Genomic DNA, 23689 nt, shown 5'->3' on the forward strand with positions numbered 1-23689 from the left:
TTCCAGGACCCCCAAAATCCGTGGGTGCTCAAGTCCCTGATATAACCTGGTGTAGTATTTGCACATAACCTACGCACATCCTCCCATATACTTTAAATCATTTCTAGATTATTTATAATACCTAACACAATGCCTACACATCACTTCATTTGTGTGGATTCATCCTAGTACTTGTTGCGCGGCAAATTCAAGTTTTGGTTTCCAAACCTTTGTGGAATATATATATTTTTATACTGTATGAAGTTTATTGATATGTTACGCTTGGTGGCAGACTCCTCCCTGAACGTTTGTTGACCCCAACAGTGTCATTTCTGGATGAGTTTTAAGTTTCTGCTTTGCGAACTTTGTGAGCAGGAGTCACATTTATCTCCCAAGCAATACTATAACTTCCAAAGGGAGCACATTTGTCACCAGATCCTGAACTTTTTAAAGCTACACCTTCTACTGAGAGAGCAACAGAAAGAAAACAAGGCTCTCTGGCCTGGGGACATCTTGTCCACTTGTAGCAAGACGAGCATTCTGGGGACTTAAGCTATGTTTCTGGAATTTCTCATCTGCAGGAACAGCAATGGGCACTTATGCTGCAGCGTAACTCTTCAAGACTTCTGACTTTGAAACAACAGCATGTCCAGGAAGAGGTTTCCATTCCTGTGCTTTCTGAGCATTTGAACCTACTAAGATAAAAGGTGGGGCACTGGTCTTACTATCTTCAATCATCTTGTAAGTTGGAGAAGTGACTTTTGTTGGATGCTGCAGAAACTGTGGATCCTTAGGATTAGATAGACAGAGAGTTGCTTGGGGAAAAGGCCCAGGTGCAGGTGGCAGTGATGGGTGACTTTGTTGATTCTTATTAGTTAGACAATAAGGGGTCCACATGTTAGAATATGGTGGTGGTTGTCCTGCTTCACTTGCTGCCATTGCTAATATCTGAGAAGCAAACTGAGCTGTGTCAGCTGGGACATAGGCAAACTCTGGTGAAACAGCTGTTGGAGATGGTTATGAGGGTGGGGTAGTAGTCTTAGGGGTGGCTGGTTTGGAAGAAGGAACACAAACTGCTTCAGTTTGCTCAGTGCCTAGCTCAGCATAAATTGATGGAAACTGGGTGGTTTTGTCACTATATCCTGTTCCGGTTACATTGTCCTTGTCTTTGTCTGTAGATTTTTCTATCTGTGTGGGTATGTTAGATTCCGCTCCCTCTGACCACTTCATCCAGAGAAATATTCCCTTCTCTATACCTAATAAGTTCTTTAAAATAAACTGCTGCAAACTGGGTCATGTTTGATGGGTTGGTTTTGAGAATGGCTCTGCTGATTTCCCTGAGCAGAGTCTGGAGGTCACAGGGTACAGCAAGTCTGGGCTTTGAAAAAATTATTTTGGCATGAAGAAATTATTTTGGCAGGCTGTCTGTAACTCAGCTTCTTTCCAGCTGTGCTCTTAAGAACTTCCTTGTTGCCCCCTTGCTGGAATATTTTTTAAACAAATATTTTAGATCTACGGTTGATTGAAGCCATGTTTGCAGAACCATGGATATGGAGGGCTGACTATGTGAATACCATGAGCCTGGCCAGTCAGAGCATTGCATGTCCCCCACCCTTAGCCACAGAGATTGGCTTAGCAATGGGCATTAGAGCCAAGCAGAGCCTTTGGGGAAGGCTCTGTTCTACTGGCTTTGAAGCTGTGATGAGAATGCAGCTGCTGAGTACCACCACATGAAGAGAGCCTGCCTGAGAGTGACCACAGAAGACAACAGACAAGAGACAGAAAGTGAGATTGGGAGAATCAGCTGGCACTGTATAAACCCCTATGTTCAATCACACTGGAAGCCAGATCTACCTCGGATATTTCTGTCACCAGAGCAAATAAATTCTCTGTTACTTTTGATTAAGTCATTTTGGGTTGTTTTTTTTCTTTTGTCACTTGTTGCCGAAAGTGTATTAAATTACATAGGCAGTAAAGATGAGGAAGGGTTGAATAAAAACAAAACAAAAATAGTTGCAGGTTCAATGGCATGCTCAGTATCATGAGCTCCTTTTGGAGTCAATTTTCTATTTTTTACAAGTCATCAATTTTTATCCACCACATTTCAGAATGAGTGAATCAATAAAGGCCACGAAGGCCAGTGCCATGAGGAGAGTGAGCTGTGTTTCAGCCAAAGTACAAGAGTAGTTGGTGAAAGGTCTTTGGGGTACAACATCACCTGATCTAGAGTCACATGTGATTTTTCTATATAATATTTGAAAACATGATGTATTAGAACAAATTATTATAACTCTAACTTACATAATGAGTATGTATCACAGTACAGGATGTACAAATAAATACAATACTCATAAAGTACTTGATGGATTTCTTTGACAATCAGCAGTGGTCTAGCTTGAATTCTTCCAGAGCGCTGAGGCTGAATTATCATTGCAGGAACCATTGTGCTACTATAGGTAGGCTCAGTTTGGAAGCTTTAGTAATTGTAAGAGAAGAAAAGCAATCTTCATAAAGCAGAAAATAGTATGTGCATTTCCATATTGAGTTTTTAGTATTGAGTTTTCCTTGGCTCATACAAATTGGCATCCTTCTTTACTAAGCCAAATTCAGAATGAATGATTGAATGAATAAATAACAAAGTAACATAATTTACAACTGAAAACCGAATTCTAGTTGGTTGAACAATAAGAGAACAATAGCCCCATAAAGTTGCGAAGTCCAGAAGACCAGAAGTCAGATCCAGATAGTGAGATGAGGTCCTCCAAGACCCTCAGATTTTCTTCATGGAGCAGGCTTCACACAGTCCTGGCAGACCAGCTTATCTTTAGCAGCAGCAAGATGGCTGCAGAATTCCAGGCTGTAACATCATTGCAGTACATTCTCCGAGTTTAGAGAGAGGGTCTTCTTGCACTAGTTTTTGCAGAGGATGAGAAATCTTTCCTTGCTGGAAGGATTCAATGATGCCCCCTCATCCTCTCGTGTGTCACTGGCTGATCCCTAGAGCCAGAGGGTCGGGAGATACTGGTTGGCTAAAGCTGATCAGGGCCTACACATTGTTGGGGGTTTCAACCTCACCTAAATCACATGGTTAGGTAGGGAGGAGGGATGGTTTCCCAAAGGAAATATGAGGAGATTGTTCCCAGGAAGAGGGTGAATCAATGATGGGCAGCAGATAACAGATGTCTTCTACAAACAGGAAGTGTATTTGCTGTAGTAACCTTGAATATATTTTGATAGCACCTCTTTGAAGAGCCATTTGCTTCATTTTGATACATTGAATGGTCTCTAAGGGTCATAGAAAATCTGCAGTAAATGTTACTGAAAGGAAGAAAGGTAAAGAAAGAAAGACTGTTAGTAAAAGTAACACTAGTTTCACTAGTAGGTTCTCATATTTCAGTGGTTTAACACAATAGAAGTTTAATTCTGTTCTCCTCTCACATGGTGGTCTGTCAAGTTTTTCACACTCTGATTCTGAGACCCGAGTTTCTTCTGTCTTGTGCCTCAGCCAAAGGCCCCATAATATTTCACTTTCCAGGCCATACATGGGGAAAAAGAGGGGAACATAACCTTTAGGAGGTTTTGGGAAGCCATACATAGAAGTGATAAACATCACTTCTGCTTACCTTCTATTGAGCAGAACTCAGTCACAGGGTTACTTGTGACTTAACTGCAAGGGAATCTGGGAAATGCAGTCCAGCTGAGTGTTCAGGGAAAAAAAAAAAAAAAAAAAAAACCGTGAGAAAGGAACACAATCAGCCAGGCGCAGTGGCTCATGCCTGTAATCCCAGCACTTTGGGAGGCTGAGGCAGACCACCTGATGTTGGAAGTTCGAGACCAGCCTGGCTAACATGGTCAAACCCTGTCTCTGTTAAAAATACAAAATTAGCTGGGCATGGTGGCACACGCCTATAATCCCAGCTACTCAGGAGGCTGAGGCAGCAGAATCACTTGAACCTGGGAAGCTGACGTTGCAGTGAGCAGGGATTGAGCAACCGCACAGAGTGAGACTCTGTCTCAAAATAAAATAAAATAAAATAAATACATAAAATAAAATTTAAAAAGAAAAAGAAAGGAACACAATGAAAGAAATTCCATTCCCCTGATGCATTTGCTGGCAAAGAAAATGTTTTTCTAAATCAAAATGTATTACTAAGACAATAGGTGAGAATAGCTGCAGATTACATTGCACAAGTGTGTTAACACTATTTAAAACTTAAAAAAAGGTCAGGTACAGTGGCTCATGCCTGTAATCCCAGCACTTTGGGAAGCCAAGGCAGGTGTATCACTTGAGGCCAGGAGTTTGAGTCCAGCCTGGCCAATATGGTGAAACCCCGTCTCTACTAAAAAAACAAAAATTAGCCGGGCATGGTGGCGCAAACCTGTAATCCCAGAGCTGCAGTGAGCTGAGATTACTCCACTGTACTCCATCCTGGGTGACAGAGTAAGACTCTGTCTCAAAAACAAACAAAATACTTAAAAGAAATCTGTATGTAACTGACATAGACATACACAAATGGCAATTTCACATAGTTTGACTTAATAACAATTTGCCATAAAATCTAGGAAATGGTGAAGCTGAAAACATATTGGGAACATCTCCTATTGAATTTCTGGGATCTTTATTTTGGAAAAACTTTCTGAGGTCTAATTTACATATGAGAAAATGCTGGCATTTTAGGTGTATAGTTTGATAGGTTTTAGCAATCTTACTCAACTTTTGATAGGGAAAATGTACAGGGAAGTAGATCTATACTACCACTATACAAAAGCGGTTGTTGAAGGAATGCCTGAAAAAGTCTCTAAAACAATTTCTCTTTCTTTGAGCTAATCAACAGTGAAAAGAGAATTTTGTCCAAGTCAGATTATTGCTTCAGTTTGCTTAACCAGGACAGATGTGACTTCGGCCTATGAATAGAATGAATATACATAACGAGTTTCTGATGAACCGCATTTGCAGTGGTCAAGAGTTCGGGCTTTGGCATCATATTGATCTGGTTTGGGTTCTTTCTCTGTCACTTGGGCATTCTGAGGTTCAGTTTTCTCTTCCGTAAATTGGGACTGATAGCATGCTAGCACTTGACATGGTTCGTATAAAGATTAAAAGAGATAGTGCATGAAAACAGTACAATGACTAGCTCATAGTAAATGTTCAATACACATTAGCTGGTTTTATTATTATCATCACCCATTAGAAAAATACCCATTCTTTGAGAAACTCTGGTTTTGTACAGTATATGCCACTGAACAGCTCCTAAAGACATCATGCTCAGCTTGACTCCTTTATCTTTTTTTATTCACCATCCCATTATTTTCTTTTTTCTTTCTTTCTTTCTTTTTTTTTTTTTTTTTTTTTGAGACAGAGTCTTGCTCTGTCACCTGAACTGGAGTGCAGTGGCCGGATCTCAGCTCACTGCAAGCTCCGCCTCCCGGGTTCACGCCATTCTCCTGCCTCAGCCTCCCGAGTAGCTGGGACTACAGGCGCCCGCCACCTCGCCCGGCTAGTTTTTTGTATTTTTTAGTAGAGACGGGGTTTCACCGTGTTAGCCAGGATGGTCTCGATCTCCTGACCTCGTGATCCGCCCATCTCAGCCTCCCAAAGTGCTGGGATTGCAGGCTTGAGCCACCGCACCCGGCCCATCCCATTATTTTCTATAAGATATTTTGAATTCCCTGTGGAAGCAAGAACCATAGTAACAAGCTTTCAGCATCATTTTGCTTTTGAGATAATCATTAATTGAATTATTTTGATACTTTTTTTTTTTTAAACAAGACAGCCTTGAGCTGTCACTACAAATGCCTTTTCAAAATCCCCTGATTTATTTTTCTGTTCATCTGAACTCTTGTATCTTCATTTTCATATGTTCTTGATGAATGGATAATGTTGTCTTTAGATGTTCTCAACCATCCTGGGCACATTAAAACCCACCCAATGGCCCTCATCAAGTGGAAAAGAAGAAGGGGAAATCCGAGCAAAAAGATATTGCAGACTCGTCTTCCTGAGACACCCGCACCTGCTAAGGGAGTCGTATTAAGGAAATCTACAAAGTCGGCCTCTGATTATCAGGGTTCTTCCTTAAGGAGAAAAGGAAAAAAGCAAAAGCAAAATAACACATTTACTTCAAAGAACTCCTGTCTGATTGAGCAAAGGAAAAGTAGCCTCATTGCTTTGATCCTTTCACTGAGCAAAACAACATGAAAAGCGAAAACAAGGCTCAAGATATGGGCTTTTGTTGAGTGCATCATTAGGAGTGTTTATTGGCTGCTGCAAACACACATCCCAGCTCTGGAGCATGCAGTAAGGTTTGCTCAATGACAGCATGAGAGCGAGCCTCAGTAGCTTCCCCAGGGAAGGCAGGGCCATTGATTCAGAGTCTCACTCCTTTTCCAAGAGAGGGAGGAGGGACCTTAAGTTTCAAACCTCCTTGGCTCCTGGTGAGTTCAGGCTTAAGAAATACTCTTGGATTTTTATTTAAGGCCTTGGTTTGTTTACCCTTGATAAACACTGTCTGATTCTTTTCTTTCCTTTGAAGAGAAAAGCTCTTGAATAAGCTGATGAAAAAGGCTTTTTGCATATGAGCTTCTTCAAAACAACGCTGTAATAAGTGCAAACAAATCAGGATCAGATGAATTACATTTCCTCTTTAAAATACAGAGTTTAATGGATTTAAGGTGATGGGGAAGTGTTTTTGTGAAAGTGCTCTTCAAATCCAGAATCCTGGGAGGCAGTCAGTACACTAAAAGTATGGACCGAATTTGCCTTCCTATATTTCAGGACAGTATTTCTCAATTGGCGTGTGTGGCCTCAATCCTTCAGAGGTGACCTGTCACATTTTGAGGAATGCATAAAGTTAATTTGTTTTACAGTGAGGAAATTCCCAACACAGCACTGAGCAGACAGAATGTGATGCTGAGTGGCACTGTCACCGTCTGCTACAAGGAGGTAAAAGGCATAATTTAATAGTAAGCTGGCACCAAAGAAAGATTTCATAATTTGAGGAATGTGCGAACACTTTGCTTCATGAGCACATAAGAGAGTGTGGCCAGGTAGGAAGCAAGCCCATACGGCAGCTCTGCTGGAAACTCCACGAAGGTGGAAGCCCAGGGTTTCTCCTAGCACTGGGAGCCCATTGCCCCACCTGGGGCTAGACAACAACAAATCGTTGTTCCATAAATGAATGAATGAATGAACCTGTCGCATAGTGGCAAAGGGTGACCAAGGGGCTAGACTCTGTGGATGAAATCTACTGTCAAACTAGACCAGAAAATCAAAGGTTAAGAACCTTTGTTTTGAGCAGGAGAAAACCCTGTCTTTTCAACAGTCTTTTCTTATGTTGTATGTATTTTCTTGCTTTGCCTCCCGTCCTGGCCTGGAAGCTCACTGAGGGCAGAGTGCTCATCTTAACCTCCCCCCCTCCTTTTTTTTGAGACAGAGTCTTGGTCTGTTGCCCAGGCTTGAGTGCAGTGGTGTAATCTCGGCTCACTGCAACCTCTGCCTCCCAGGTTGAAGCGATTCTCCTGCCTCAGCCTCCCATGTAGCTGGGATTACAGACATGTGCCATCATGCCCAGCTAATTTTGTATTTTAGTAGAGACAAGGTTTCACCATGTTTGTCAGGCTGCTCTCGAACTCTTGACCTCAGGTGATCCAGCCACCTCGGCTTCACAAAGCATTGGGATTACAGGCATGAGACACTGTGCCCAGCTACTTGTATTAACTCTTTTGGTCTTTTTTCTTCTTTTAGAGGGCCTTGTGCATGGTATGAGATGCTAAATGATGCTGAAAGAATCCAGACTGTCATCTTCATCACCATCATTATCACCATCATCTTCACCTTTGTCATTATCTTTATCATTTTCCTTCATCATCAACCTTCATTATCTTCATCATCTTTTTCTTCCCCTTTGTTGATTTCGTTTTCCCTCGGGATAGTGTTGTGCTGATTTCTAAGTGCTTTCACGGGCATGATTCTGCGGCAGTATACACTTGTGCTCTCCGGCTGACCCGGTTAGGATTTTCCTTGTGGTCAGCATCAGTATCAGCCCCTCTTCTTGGGCACCTGCTACTGGTTCTGCTTGTTCTCCTGATTCTCCAGACACATCTTGAGGAATGGGTGGCTTTAGGTGCAGTGAGGAAACATAAGCTAGTGTTTGTTATAGTAAAAGAGAAATTTGTTAAATCACTAGGCAAAAATCAATAATTCAAACAAAGAAAAAGAGACTAACAGGCAAAGTTGCATTGCTTTCAGTAATGTAAAATACTCTGCTGTGACCCTTATTTTGGGCAGTGTTCTCAGTGAAGAATGCGCCAATTCTTAAATATCACGTGACTTCCTTATTAGTCTTAACAAAATAACAAAGAACTGTGCATATGATAATGGTTAGCCTTTTCATCCTACTGATATCAATACAAATAAAGAGATATTTTGCCGTAACTGGTCCTGGCTTCAAAAAGAGCCATAAATGCCTGGTGTTTTTTTTTTTTTTTTTTTTTTTTTTTTTTTAATCATTTCTGACTTTTGGTTTTCAGAGCATTTGATCTCTCTTCTTTCTGTCTCTGGCATCCTCTATCACAAGCATGAAGTGGAGATTCGTGGCGCCCTCAGGCTAGTTCTTTGGTTTTCAGGTAAGTCTTTTAGATAAACTTGAATGAATAAATTCATATAACTTGACAATTTAGTCATTTAAAGAGACAGAGCTACTTTGAGACTCGTCTGAAATGAACAATGTCTGGGGCCTTTTAAAAGAAAAATCATTCCAGAACCACACCCGGCCACCACCAACGTGTGGACTTCTGCTATTTGAATGATAATGTTACTGAAACGCATATTGCAGAAAAGTGGATATAAATTTCTAATGTTTGTAGTTCTTATAAAACCATAAAACAGAAAACTGATTTATAGGTTAAAGTCAAACAATAAAACAAATACAATTAAAGTTAACTGCATTAACTTTAGAAAGTTATGGTTTGTGAAAGACACAGTTTTTTGGAAGTAGATCACTGCTTGAAACAAGGTGCTGGCCATCTTGGCTTTTCGTGAACTCCTTTGGTACAAATGCAGTATGTTAGAGTTATGGCCAACTCAGTTCTTCACTCACTAGTCTTTGACAAAGTAGTACCATTGGTACCAACATAAAGTAAACACAAGTGCAAACTTCGGCTTTGCCTTGTATAGGTTGGCCATCCAGGTGGTACAGAATAAGCTTACATCAAGTTATTTTATCATCAACATGAAAACATCAAATTAAAAACTCTCCTTAGAGAACTCACAGGTACCTGTAAACTCATCCCAGTAACATAGTAAATATGGATTTAGAGTTAAACCATTGAACTCAAGCTTATTATGAAAATGTTTTGATTATAACACAGTGACCTTTACATGTTGTAAGGATGATTCTGTACTTTTTTCTAAGGAGTCCATTTAACTTAGTTATTATTTACCAAATGGAATGGGTGTATCAACAGGAATATAAAAGGCTTTGAAGGAATTTAAAATCTCCTTTCCCTTTTTTTCTTCTATACAATCAGTATGGCCTTGGTTACACTGCAGTAACAAATAACCCTTGAATCCTAGTGTCTTAACCTAACAAAAGTGTATTTCTGCACTGCTGGTTGGGACAGGGCCTCTGCTCCTGTGGTCACCTGAGGACTCAAGCTGATGGAAGCCTTGACATGTGTTCCCACCATCTCCCTGGCAAGTGAACAAGGTGTGATGACTCATGGCTTGGCTCTCTAAAGTTCAACCTTCTATACACAAACCGTTGGCCACAGACAGTTATATGGCCACCCTAATTTCAAAAGAGAGAAGTACAATCCCACCGTGTGCTCACAGAGGCGAGAACTGTAAGTATTTGTGAAGAGCCCTAGTGCCTACCAGCCCTTCCTTAATCCTCCTTCACTTGGTACGATGGCAGGACCCTCAGGGAGAAGTACTGCCTCTGATGTCTCTTTGGGTTGTCTGCCTGCCTTATCTCTCTAAAAATACTCCTGCCATCTTAGAGAGCACATGGGTGATATAAAATAAGAAGGTCTATTTATTACTTTCAGAAAACAAAAGGAAGAAGTATGTAGTTGAGCAAAGGTGGAATAAAAATTGCAAATTTTGTGTTTAGAGGTAATTAATAAAAATAATATCATCTTCCTTCCTGGAGTAAAATTCATCTGAAATGGCTCTGACAGCAAAAAGGTTAGCTTTGGAGTTTGAATTCCATAGTGGATATTGGTTAGCAAACAGGGCCCCCAAACCTTTTAGGGGTATTGGGTAATTATTACTCTTCTGGTGACTGTAGTTATTGAGGAAAAAATCCTCCATGAGTATCTTGTATTTTCACTTTCATATTTTAAGTGGCAGTGGGATTAAGGATAATTATGCATGTAATTTGTATTTAAATAAGGCATGTGAGTGGAAATATCACTGAATTTGCCTCTCAGAAATCTGTCCTCAATCGTGATGGTGAAATGTGCATAAAAAGTACCTCATGCTATGATAATTAAATGTTATGTTTTCCAAAGATGCTAGATGACACCTCCTGAGGGTCTCAATGTTTGCAAGTACCTCTATTTTACATGACAGAACTTTAAAAAATAAGCAAAAGTAACTTTTATAAATTGAGGATTTAAAATGAAAATTAGACATACTCATTCTCTAAAGATATTTTATTCTACTATTTGACCGATGATAAATCTTTAAGTCTCTGGATATGGTACATAAAAACTGGAAATGTTTTTCTTTCACCAATAGGTAGCACCAAATATGCTACTTTTTTGTTTTCATTTGGCCATTAGGTTTTTAAAAAGTCAAAGTGACTTCTTTTGTGATAGGTAGTATACATTTAGATAGAAAACAATTATTGTCTTTGATGTCTATTAAAAAAGTAAAGCATGTTCACTGTAGGAAAATCAGGAAGTACTGAAGAACATAAAGAACCAAACCAAATAAAGCAGAGGTTAAAAAATAATAACTGGTAATAATCTTACTACCTAAGGGCAATCACTGAACATAGTGTTTTTTTTACTAGTCTTTTTAAAAATGTGTGTGTGCGTGTGTGTGTGTGTGTGTGTGTGTGTGTACAGTTGGGATCATACGTAGGGAATTTCATTTTCTACATTTTTCATTTAACATTAGAATATTTTGGGTGGTGGTGGTGATGAGAAATGTACCAGGCCCTGTTTTATAACCTTTTTCTTAGAATTATGCAACTTTCTCCCAAATTTCGGAACACTGTTCTTCTTGGGATAAAAGCAACCACAACCCTTACCCACAAGGATGTGCCCCATGGGATGCTATTGGAAGCAAGTATCATAAAACCCGACTCAAATTAAACAATAAGGATATTTATTATTCCACGTTATTAGGCATCCAGAGGTAGTTCAGGCTTCAGCCGTTGCTTGATATAGTGGCACAGTATCTTCAGGGACCAAGGTTCTTCCCATATTGCCTCTCTGCTGTCCACCCAATTGGCTTTGTCCCTGGGATAATGGCAGCAATTAGGTCAATGGGCTTCCTTATGTATGCCTAGAGGGAGACAGAAAGATATCTCCCTCAAGTACAGCATGAAAGTCCTCCTGTCACTTGGGGGTCCCACTGGTGCAGTTTAGGTTACATTCCTGCCTGGGCACCATTAGCAGCTGTCTCGTACAGTGCTTAAACCTGGGATCCAAAAGGACTGGCTTCGATCTACTGGAACCCTCCCTGGAGCTGAGGGTGGCGCCATCTTTTCATGCATCACAAAGCTGTATGGGGAAGGGCTGACCACCTCCACAAAGTTGGAATTCCTTTGGTGGGAATGAATGTAATGCTGAATGGGTATCTAACATCATCCAGTAAAAGGGTCCCTTACGATGTCTCTCCTGCCTACCCTCTCCACTTCTCCAGTCTCACCTTGCACTGTGGTCCCCCACCTCTTTGGCTCCTGCTTCTACAGGTCATGTTTTCAACTTCAGGGCCTCTTGTCCATGCTGCTCCCTCTTCCTGGGATGCTCTTGCGTCCTCTGCTCTCATTTCCTAGTTAATTCCTACCCATCCTTCAAATGTCAGCTGAGCTCCCCTCTTCCCCGATGAGGCCAAATCCCTTATTCCTCTCCCTTTCTGGAACTTGGTAGTGTTCAGTCTTTACTTAATTGTGTCTTTCTTGACTAAGGTTTCTTTGTTTGCCACTAATTCTAGCCTCCCTTAGGGTGGAGATTACCTCACCGTTTTATTTCCTGTGCCTAACACAGTGCCTGAAATATGTAAGGTGCACAACAAATAATTTGTGAATAAAATATGACTGAAATTAATTTTAAGCAAAAGTTAGCCACCAGCATATAAGGATGAAATGTAATATTCAAAATCTAAGTTTAGTATTTACCCTTGTTTATTTCAAGTATTATCCTCTACGGGAACAGGGATGGCATTTCAAAGCTGACTCTACTAAGGAGGCCCTGAGAATGTGGAGGCCAGGGGAGAAGAGTATGTGGTAATTGTAAGTTTGCCATACCATGTGGTTAAGTGGTAACTTACCACCCTATTGTGCCAGATCTCGTGGGATTGCTTGTGTATAGGGACAAATAATAGCCCGGTGCCCCCCTCCTTTTCTTATTTTGTCACCTTAAGAAGGTGAATCCCCTGATCTCAATGAGAAAAGGATAATTTTGGATGCGAATTATGATGAGCAATGAGAATATAGTCAAGGTGTGAAGTTTCTCCTGGGTAATATTTTTGTTTCATTTAATGAGAAAACATAGACATTCTGTTAAGAAATCACATAGTTTATACATTTTAAACCTTCCATATTTTGAAGATTTGTTGAAGAATATTGTTAAAATGCTAATAACTCATGAGGCTTCACAGAATTGATATTAAACTTCTACCAATAAAGATACGAATACAGGCCAGAGACAGTGGCTCACACCTGTAATCCTAGCATTTTGGGAGGCCGAGGCAGGCAGATCACGTAAGGTCGGGAGTTCGAGACCAGCCTTGCCAATATGGTGAAACCTCATCTCTACTAAAAATACAAAAATTAGCCGGGTGTGGTGGCACGTGCCTGTAATCCCAGCTACTTGGGAGACTGAGGCAGGAGAATCACTTGAACCTGGCAGGCAGAGGTTGCAGTGAGCTGATTGCACCACTGCGCTCCAGCCTGTGTGACAAGACTCTGTCAAAAAGAAAAAAAGATGCTAATACAAATGGTCATGGAGGGGGAATATAGAGAAGATCCATTTTGTACAGAAAAACCATTGGCTAGTATTTTCTTTTTTTTTTCTTTTGGATTTCTTTTTTTTATTATTATTATACTTTAAGTTCTAGGGTACGTGTACACAACGTGCAGGTTTGTTACATATGTATACATGTGCCATGTTGGTGTGCTGCACCTGTTAACTTGTCATTTACAATAGGTATATATTTTCCTATACCCTTAAGCCTAAGGATGTAGAAAACAGTCTTTGTTTATATTATGTTAATGTCTGCCTACTATCTCATTTTCTGAGCATGCAGTGTCTAACCTGAAATTGACATTTCATTCTCCCCACCTCTTGCTACTATGAATAATGCTTAGATGACCATCTCACACATAAATCTTGGCATAAATCTTCATTCCAGGTTATGTCCTCCGGACAGATTTCCAGAAATAGGATTACTGGGATGTCCACTTTTAACGTCCAGCTTCAGAAGCCTTCTGTGCACTCAGTATTTGAAATATGTGTTGGCTTACTGCAATTCTGAAATTGGAGATTAGGCAGAGGAGATGAGGTGTCCCGCTCAGGGTATTGCACTGGCTCACCCGCGATAAGAGGCACTCTGCAGGTGTGCCAGGGATGCGAGCATTGTGATCTTCTCAGACATGCAGATTGTCAGAGAGATGCCTGCATTCATGGGCAAGTTTCTTGCTCAGACCTCAGAGTGTGAGAACCCTGAGAGGAACCCAGGTGAAGTCCATGTCAGCAGCTCACCTTTAAATATTATACTTGGAATGTGATCAATCAGCAAGCCACAAGGGAAGAAGTATAAATAAAACATGTGCCTTGCAAAGAGGGCAAAACTGCAATTTGCCAAGTGCACTATAATTGCTCCTGGTTAATTATCTCAGTGGTGAGCTGGGAGCACCAAAGGCAAACACTTACATCCACATTGTGGATAAAAATAATACCACTTCTTGGATGATCCTAATTTCAGCTGTCAAGATGTAGACAATGCGCATCCAGTTCCTTTGGATCGTAAGAGATGGATAATGACTTCAGATAGCTCCAGTTTTTGGATCATCAATTTTTATCATCATTATAATTACTTATAATAATAAAGTAATATAATTCTTAATAATAACCACTAATAATTACAGTAATACTTACTGAATGCAGTCATTGGGCTAAGCACCTCCCATGCATTAGCTCACTGGATGCCCACAATGACCCTAAGAGGCAGTATTACTTTCGTGATTTTCTTTTTCATTTTTTTGGGTTTTTTTTTTGAGACGGAGTCTTACTCTGTCCCCCAGGCTGGCGTGCAATGGCGCGATCTTGGCTCACTGCAACCTCCACCTCCCGGGTTCAAGTGATTCTCCTACCTCAGCCTCCTGAGTAGCTGGGATTACAGGAGTCTGTGCCACCATGCCTGGCTAATTTTTGTATTTTTAGTAGAGATGGGGTTTCACCATGTTGGCCAGGCTAGTGTCGAACTCCTGATCTCAAATGACCCGCCCACTTCGGCCTCCCAAAGTGCTGGAATTACTGCCGTGAGCTACTGTGCCCGACTGCACTTTGATGATTTTCACATTTGGGAACTGAAGCTTAGAGAGATTAAGTGACTTGTCCAAGGACACACAGCTGATATTGATTCCCAGTTGTTATGTTAGGATCCAGAGATTTCTCTTGGCCACTGTAGCAAACACTGCTGGTGCCCCACCTAGACAGCAGATCTAGGAAGGACCCCTTTTACCATTCAGCGTGGCCATCCCCCAACTGCTAGAGGTGTTGCTGTTAATAGCTCACAGCTGAAACCTTTTCTGTTGCCCTTCAGAGATTAGAGCAACTTTACCTGGAAGTGCCTAGGGGTAACTGTCAACCTCTACCCTGGAGCAGTACATAGCTAATAAACAGATGGTGCAGAAGCATAAAAATCCAGCTCCCTTGTTTAAGGTGGTTCAAGTTCTGTGATATAGTGTGGTTCTAGAGCTTCCTGCAGGATCACACTGTGGCCACATGTCACCTAAACTGCGTCCTTGCTTAATTTCTTTTTCCCTAGCCTACTTTTCCCCTCACATACTATTTCCCCTGAGATCAATCCCTTAATAAGCGAGAAATCCCCTCTCCTGCTCTACTTCTAGGGAGCCTGACCAAAGATAACCACTATGCCAAGTTAATTCCTGGTATGTTGTCTGATTTGTTGAAGGAATCCTTCCTACTGAAGCAGTGTTGCCTTTGCCTTGCCTCTATGACTTTGGATACATTTTACAGCCTTATATGCCTTCTCTGCAAGATGAGAGAGCTAGATTGGATGGTCGTTAGGCTTCTAGTCCTGGAAGCTGCTGAAGTTTCCACTCTCTAAAATCCATAGTTTTGTGGCTGTGCCAGAAAAGGGACATCTGGCTTGGCAGTGTGCCTGTGGCAGGAAGGCTCCCAGAGAGTGTGAACTTACTTTTCTCCCCTCTCTGTCCCTACTACAGGGGACTCCTGCAGGGGCTGGAGTCCACTGGAGCTTGTGTGTATGAGTGTGTGTGACTCAATGGCTGGAATATTCCATTAATTCTGCAATGTCTTTAGGAGAAAAAGGCATTCCTAGGGTTAGACAGTGAGGGCAGCATCCTCCAGTACAGGAAAGTTACCGCTTGGGGTGGGGTAGGGGTGGGCATTCCGTGTCTAGAACAGGTCGGATGAGTGGAGCTAATGGATCTTCGGATTTATGAAGGGGGAGATCACTGGTGACTTTGACAAGAGTGGATTCGATGGAATTCACTCTGACTGGAATGCGTTAATTAGAGAATAATGGCAGTGAGGTCTCACAGTTGGCAGCAGTCCTGGAGACTTTCTGACCATGATGACTCTCTGATCATGGTAGTGGTTGCATGGCTTTGAGGTCAACAGTTATAATGCAAGTTTCCAGATCAGGCAGTGCTTCCCTGTCATAGGAGAGACAGCAGTCTTTTGGTGGTCCATTTCTGCCATTCTAGAAAACTTAAGGTAGAGTCATTTTCTTCAAGTCTCTGTAATAAGCCTCTTTGCTTAAAGTTTTTAGAGTATGTTCTATACTTTACAACTGAACTCTTACGGGCCTACTTCAGATAGTGGAAATGCAGATACCCTATAAACACAAAACAGTACCTTCAGCATAAGCCTCTGGTTGACTAGGCTGGGCGCGGTGACTCACCCCTGTAATCCCAGCACTTTGGGAGGCCAAGACGGGCAGATCATGAGGTCAAGAGATTGAGACCATCCTGGCCAACATGGTGAAACCCTGTCTCTACTAAAAATACAAAAATTAGCTGGGCATGGTGGTGCATGCCTGTAGTCCCAGCTACTTGGGAAGCTGAGGTAGGAGAATCACTTGAATCTGGGAGATGGAGGTTGCAGTGAGCTGAGATCGCACCACTGCACTCCAGCCTGGCAACAGAGCGAGACTCCATCTAAAAAAAAAAAAAAAAAAAAAAAAAAATTCCAAGAGCAGCTCTTCTTAAGTACCCACTTTGTACCAGGCATTGTCTCAAGTCCTTGCATACAGAGTAGCCATGATCGTCTCCACTGCATAGACAAGGAAATTACAGCACAGAGAAGCTGTTTCTTTTTTAAGGTCACACACCTGGAAAGCAGCAGAACCATGTTTTGAACCAGGTCTGTTAGATGGCCAGTCCACCATGCTGCCTCACTGGGTAGGGACTGCTCTATCCAGGACACAAGATCTGAACAAGTTCCTAAGTACAGAAAAGTGTTCGTGTGTGTGTGTGTGTGTGTGTGTGTGCGTGCGTGTGCTAAGAAATATCTCTGGGGATAGTTCTCCCTCTTAAAACTTTAGTAAAATTGGAGTAACTTTAGTATATGAAAGGTTAGACATGCTTCTGTTTTGACTATCATACCAAATCACAAAGATTCCTAAATGGTAAGGATTTAAAGGCAAGAGGAGAAGGGCTGTTGGAATCCTAAGCTCCCAATGATACAGATAAAAAGAGAGGGTCATTTTAGCAAAAGAGAGAAGGGCTTGGGAGCTGCCATCAAAGGGGCTGAGCTTGGATATACTGAGGGGTGATGTGATGCATCCTCAGATGAGGATTTAAGTCAGAGGCAGAAAAAGAATAAAGGAATCGTGGCTAAGCAAAGAAGTGAGAGATGGAAGGACAGAAGAGCCTCATCCCTAGGAAGGTACACTATACAAGAGGCCACTGTCCTAGCACAGAAGCAAGGAGAATCCAACAGATCTCAGGACCTGCTGTGGCATTAGTGGGAGAGGAAGAGAGAAGCCAGCAGAGAGGCTATAAGGAAAGGTAAGCAAAATAACGAAACAGAGAGAGATACCGAGAAGAAAGGCATGTGAGATGTGGCTGAGCTTTAATTGGCTCCTCTCAGCCTTTCTTCTGTCAGACAAACATGTGATTCTGACCCATCTGTTTTGCTGCCACAGCCTTTTGCTCTCCAACTATTCCTGGATCTGATTGTTATCAGCCTAATCCTAACATAGCCTCCAGGCCCTGTGCGGTCCTTGCAGGCAGAACTTCCGCATTGCTCAGCTCTGGCTCTTGGGTTTCATTAGCCACTAATAGCGCAGGGAGTTGGGCTAGGGATTATTGAGGCTGGACCAGCCTTGCAACCTTGGAAGAGTTACCCAACCTCTCTGAACCTCAATTTTGCCACTAATAAAATGAGAATGATGACAGTACCTGTTGAATAGCTTAAATGAGATAATACGCAAGAAAGGCCCAGAAAAGGGCTTGGCACACAGAAAGTTCTCCATTCAGTAAATGCTAACTCTTATTATCATTCTTATCATTCTTTGGCACCTTATACTTTCCCTCTTGTACTCCTTTTCTTTTCTTTTTTCTTTTTTATTTTTTATTTTATTTTATTTTATTTTTTGAGACGGAGTCTCGCTCTGTCACCCAGGCTGGAGTGCAGTGGTGCGATCTCGGCTCACTGCAAGCTCCACCTCCCGGGTTCACGCCATTCTCCTGCCTCCGCCTCCCATGTAGCTGGGACTACAGGCACCCGCCACTGCGCCCGGCTAATTTTTTGTGTTTTTAGTAGAGACGGGGTTTCACAGTGTTAGCCAGGATGGTCTTGATCTCCTGACCTCGTGATCTACCTGTCTTGGCCTCCCAAAGTGTTGGGATTACAGGCGTGAGCCAACACACCCGGCCCTCTCTTATACTCTTACCTGGTAAGAGAGAAAATATTAAGACTTGAAGAACCTGGATTCCTCTTTGGCTCCACCACTTACTTGATGTGTGATTTGGGAAAATCCCTAGACCTCTCTAGGCCTCAGTTTTCTCATCTCACAATGGTTGAACAGATGAAGTGGTTGAAATTAATGAGGTCTGTCCATGACAGGACTGTGTAATTTATATTCTGTCAGGGATATTCCTGGAAGGTGAGAGTTTACCATTTCCTTCCATTCAGGTTAAAGCAGTCTTCTGGTTGGGCTTTGCAGTAACCTAGTTTAGTTTCATAAATTATTCACTGAAGGCCTCTTTGTGCCAGGCATGGGGTCAGAAGCTGAGGGTGAGTGTGCCTAGTGAGTGTGACAAGCCAAACCCCTGTCTCTGAGGGACGACTCATGTCTAGTGAGAAAACAGGAAGAAACGCAAAGCCTATTACAACCTACTGGGGTGCATGCATAAGTTAGAGATCAGAAGATGGACTGATTTGCTGGCTGTGGGGGTGGGATAAGCCTTCATGGAGACAATGAGGGGCGCTCTCTTCCATGTTCATAAAATTAATACATGTTCAGTGGAAGAAATATGCAACATGTTGAAATATTTCAACAAATCACTTGAAATATTTCAAGTGCGTAGAAAAGAATCCCACTTTGATGCATGTATGTTCTTCTCGTCCTATGTATGGTATGTGTGAGTACATGCCCAATATTGAAATCTTGGTTTGCACAGTGTGTTGTCACTTGTTTTTCAATTTTAGCAAAGTACCCTGAAAGAGAATAGGAGTCTGTGGAGGCAAGCAGGGAAAGGAGGAGAGATGGAGAGGGCAACATTCCAAGCAGCAGTGACAGCATGAGAAGTAGCAGCTTTAGCTTTCTACTTGAAAGATGGTACATTTCTTTCCTAAACACAGCAGCATAGTGACTGGAAACAGTCACTACTGTTCATATAATGAATATGGAGGTGAAACAGCATATTCGCTTCCATGTGTCTTGAGCTTCAAGGTGTAGTCTGTCTAGCAGCAACTGGCCTGCAATTTACTCAGCAATAAAGAAGGACTTAGTTCTGAAAGCAAACAAACCAGAATGCTTCAGTGGCCCCATAGCTCTTCCCAAGGGGGATGAAATGAAGGAGCCTCACTGCAGAAAGGATTTGTGATGCTCCAAGGGCCTGCCATGCACGCAGCACGTTCTGAGGAAAGGGGCCCCAAGAGGCTCTCTCTGCTTCCAAGTGTGAGCACTCAGGCTGTGTGCATACCTGGGGACCCACCCTGTGATTCCCGGCATGATCTATCGGACACGTGACTGTGGCCTGATCTGTGAGCATCTGATGCAGGCTGGTCCTGCGGGAGGCCAGCTCATCCCTGAGGTGTCTTGGTGCACAGCTTTCCAACAGAGGTGACCTTTGATGTCAGAGGTGCGGAGCTGGGCTATGAGAGCTCAGGTTGTCCCCACAACCATGCCAAGCCGATTGCTGCAATCCTACACCAGGCCTGATGGCGCCAGAAACCCCAACAAGCCTGTAGCTGATGAGGTCGTGTCTGGGGCACCCTCACTTCCTAGCACATCATTATGCTAAACTCCCATCACCAGGATCATCCATGCCTGACTCTTTTTTAAATCGTAACAACTCAAACACAATAGTCTTTCCCGACTAGTTAGTGATGAGTCAGACTGGCTTGCACTGGCTCACAGGTACTAATTGTGAGATTCTGGGGAATTCTGTGAGGTGGTTGTTAAGAACAACCATTACTACACATTAAATTATATATATATATGCCTGCAATTAAGTAAATTATATTAAAAACAAAGGTAGTGAATACTTGAGAGCTTGTTTGGAGGTTCTAGCAGCTTCAGGAAGGATACTGAGTGGTGAGGGAGGAAAGGGACACGCACCTTGCCAGCAAGGTCAGCTGAATCAACCCTGGTGATCGATGAGGTGACACATGTCACAGCCAGATCACCCTCACATCCAAAGGTAGCAAATACTTGAAACTCATCTCCTCTTAGTTATTTTATACATTTTACTCTTCTCTATGCTTTGGGGATTATTTACGTCTATTTTATGTATATAATGCTGTGCTAGAAGCTTTAGTGACTTCATGTAGATAGCTCTGAATCAGGCATGGTAGGAGTATTTACATCTCAGAAATCAGTGAATGTTACAAACCAAGGCCTTCCCTTCCCTCTGAAAGCTGGTGATTACACATTTACCAGCACACCCCTGCCCTTAGGCACCGGGGGAAGCCGGGCTTCCTGCATGTGCGTTTTGGAGAACAGCATGCCTCGCTCAATTCCACCAGCAAGTCAGCATGGCTAAAGGCTGGAAACTGTTCTGTATTTGTCACCCATTTATTCATATAATTTCCTCACAGCAAAGGTTTCCCAGCCTGTTCCTTGAGAGGCAGATACTCTTGATCCACCACCCACAGGCCTATTATGATCACTGGATTCTCATTTGACTCTACAACGTAATGAATACAGAGCAGCCAGGATACTCCTTCCTCCCTCTCTTCTGACTTGCCTGTGGCACTGTCTAGGCAGAGTCTAGAGAAGTCTTCAGTGCCCGGGCCACTTGCTGCTAAGTGCAGATGGCACATGGACCAAACTGGGCTTTGTGGGGAAGCAATTCCACGCTTCTTTTCACCTCACTGAGAAGACAGTGCCTAGGTCCCTTCTCTGCGCTACCAACTGTGAAGTGGAGGGGTAGCAGGATTCCACCTGCTGCCCCCTCTGCCCAGAGGGAGGGGATGGAATTATGCCCCATGTCATGGGGGATGTTAAGGAGCTGGCCTATTCCAATCTCCCAGATGCTTACCTGTGCTGCAGAGTGAGTAGAGAGAGCAAAGTGCCCAGCAGCCTTAAAATAAGATGCCTGTTGTCGTTGCAGACCCTTATATCTCATGAGGAATGAACAAGGGGAGCCTCAGAATGCACTGCTGGTCCATGGCCCTGAGCTGGGTCAGCTGACCTGGGTCAGGGAAAGAGGCAGACATGGCTTGGACTTAAGAGCTGGGAATGACATGAGATACACGGGGATCTTCCTGATGCAGTGGGAAAGAGTTTGCTTTTATTTCTGAAATAAACCCTCAAGTGACCTTGAGCCTTGAGAGTGCCTTTTGGAAATGATCTGTGATACAAAAGTCCTGGCCCAAATGGGAGGTGCTCCAGTGTGCAGGTGACGTCAAGGGCATGGGCTTTCGGGCCTGACAGTGGAGCTGGCATCCCAGCTCTGTCTTTAATGTCTCACCCTGCCTAAATTCCATCATCTTAAACAGGGACTAATAACAATAACACTTGTCACATAGAGTTGTTTTGAGAATTACATGAAGAATGTAAAAAGTTTAGCACAGGGCCTGGCATCTAGCAAACACTCAATAAGTCCTGGAGCTCTGGGACAGGAATGGGAGAGAGACATTTCTCTCTAAGCTTTGTTATACTGCTTGAAATCTTATTTTATTTATTTTATTATCATTATTATTCTTTTCAGACAGTATCTCACTCTGTAGCTCAGGCTGGAATGCGATGGCACATTCGTGGTAGCTTACTGCAGCCTTGACCTCCCTGGCACAAGTGATCCTCCCACCTCAGTCTCCTGAGTAGCTGGGACTACAGGCATGCACCACCATATCCAGATAATTAAAAAAATTTTTTTCCTTAGGGACAAGGTCTCTCTATGTTGCCAGGGCTGGTCTTGGACTCCTGGGCTCAAGTGATCTTCCCAAGTTGGTCTTTGAAAGTGCTGGGATTACAGGCATAAGCCACCACACCCAGCTTGAAATTTTTAGATAAAGTGTCTGTATCACCTATTTTAAAAATTTTTATTTAAAAAGTCAGTACCTTTTTAAGTGACAAATAATAATTGTACCTATTCATGGGGTACACAGTGATGTTTTCATACATATAATGTATGGTGATCAGATCAGGGTTATTAGCACATTCATCATCTCAAACATGCATCTTTCTTTGGGTTGGGAACATTCAATATCCTCCTTCTAGCTGTTTGAAACCATTAGTATATAATATGGTTAACCAGTCATCCTATAGTGTATAGAGCACTAGAATTTACCCTCCTATCTACCTGTCATTTTGTATACTTTAACAAATCTCTCCCTACCCCTGCCTCCCTTCCCAGTCTCTAGTATCCTTGGCTCTATTTTTTACTTCTTTTTTTTGTGACCTCTGTCTCCGGGGTTCAAGTGATTCTCCTGCCTCAGTCTCCTGAGTAGCTGGGATTACAGGCACCTGCCACCTTGCCCAGCTAATTTTTTTTTTTTTTTTTTTTTTTGTATTTTTAGTAGAGACAGGGTTTCGCTATGTTGGCCAGGCTGGTCTCAAACTCCGGAGCTCAAACGATCCACCCACCTTAGTCTTCCAAAGTGCTGGAATTACAGGCATAAGCCACCATGTCTGAGCTTCTACTTTTTACTTCTATGAGATCAAGTTTTTTCACTTTCATGGATGAGTGAGAACGTGCAATGTTTAACTTTCTACCTAGTTTTTTAAAGGTGAGAAAAATAACAATGTTTTACAGACAGAGTTTTAATGGATTGGGAAAAGGACAAGAAAAGTCCACAAATCTTCCTTCTAAGTGTCATGTCTTCTTTTATAAAATTGGATAATAATGGCACCAACATCCTGAGGTGTTTGTGAGTACAAGGGCTCAGCCCCGTGGCGGGCATATGATCATTGCTCTGAAGTGCCCCTCAATGGTGACAAGCTCACAATCTTGAGGCCCTGCATACAGCCTGCTATTCTAGCCTTAGATTTGCGTTTCTCAAACCCAGTACTAAGGGGAATTTCTACAGAAGGAGACCAGTCCTCAGCAGGGGAACCCCTGCAAGTGGTCCTGATAGGAACCTCTGGGCTTGGTGCTGAATCTGAGCCCTTTGGTGGGATGGCCAGTGCCTCCAGTGCTCTCAGTTCCTAGAAGGTGGTCAGCAGGCAAGTTCTAGAGCTGCAGCAGGTCCTGACTCTGGTTACCTGCAGTCAAGCATGCAGGACTATAGGAGAACAAAAGGGAGCTCTAGGAGTTCTGTGCAGCAGGAAAGTTTGAAGCATAGATAGAGTGTGGGAGGGCAGGCTTAGACAGGTAAAAGGCTTTCCATTGCAAGTTACAGCAAACCCTTCTCAACCTGCCTGAAGCATAAATGGGCTGTTATTGCCTTACTTATGTTGTTAAGAACAAATAGTTCCTCTTCAAAAGGTTTCGGTTCCTGGTTCTTTGTTCTATTCTAAAATGTAATCATACCCGTTCATCTATCAGCCCTCCCTCTCTCTGCTGTGCTCAGACACCCCAAGATGTACCTTACCTGTCCTTCCCATCAAACGTCCACTTTCGCCTCGTTGATGATGTCAACTGTAGCCAATCAGAAT

General features: G+C 42.5%; 1 pseudogene; it reads right to left on the reverse strand.

Moving 5' to 3' along the window:
- Positions 1-322: 322 nt before the first annotated feature.
- Positions 323-1366, reverse strand: LOC104662275 (annotated as a pseudogene).
- Between the last annotated feature and the right edge of the window lie 22323 nt (positions 1367-23689).

This window comes from Rhinopithecus roxellana, chromosome 1 (genome assembly GCF_007565055.1).
Source record: "Rhinopithecus roxellana isolate Shanxi Qingling chromosome 1, ASM756505v1, whole genome shotgun sequence".
In the NCBI taxonomy this organism is placed as follows: domain Eukaryota; kingdom Metazoa; phylum Chordata; class Mammalia; order Primates; family Cercopithecidae; genus Rhinopithecus; species Rhinopithecus roxellana.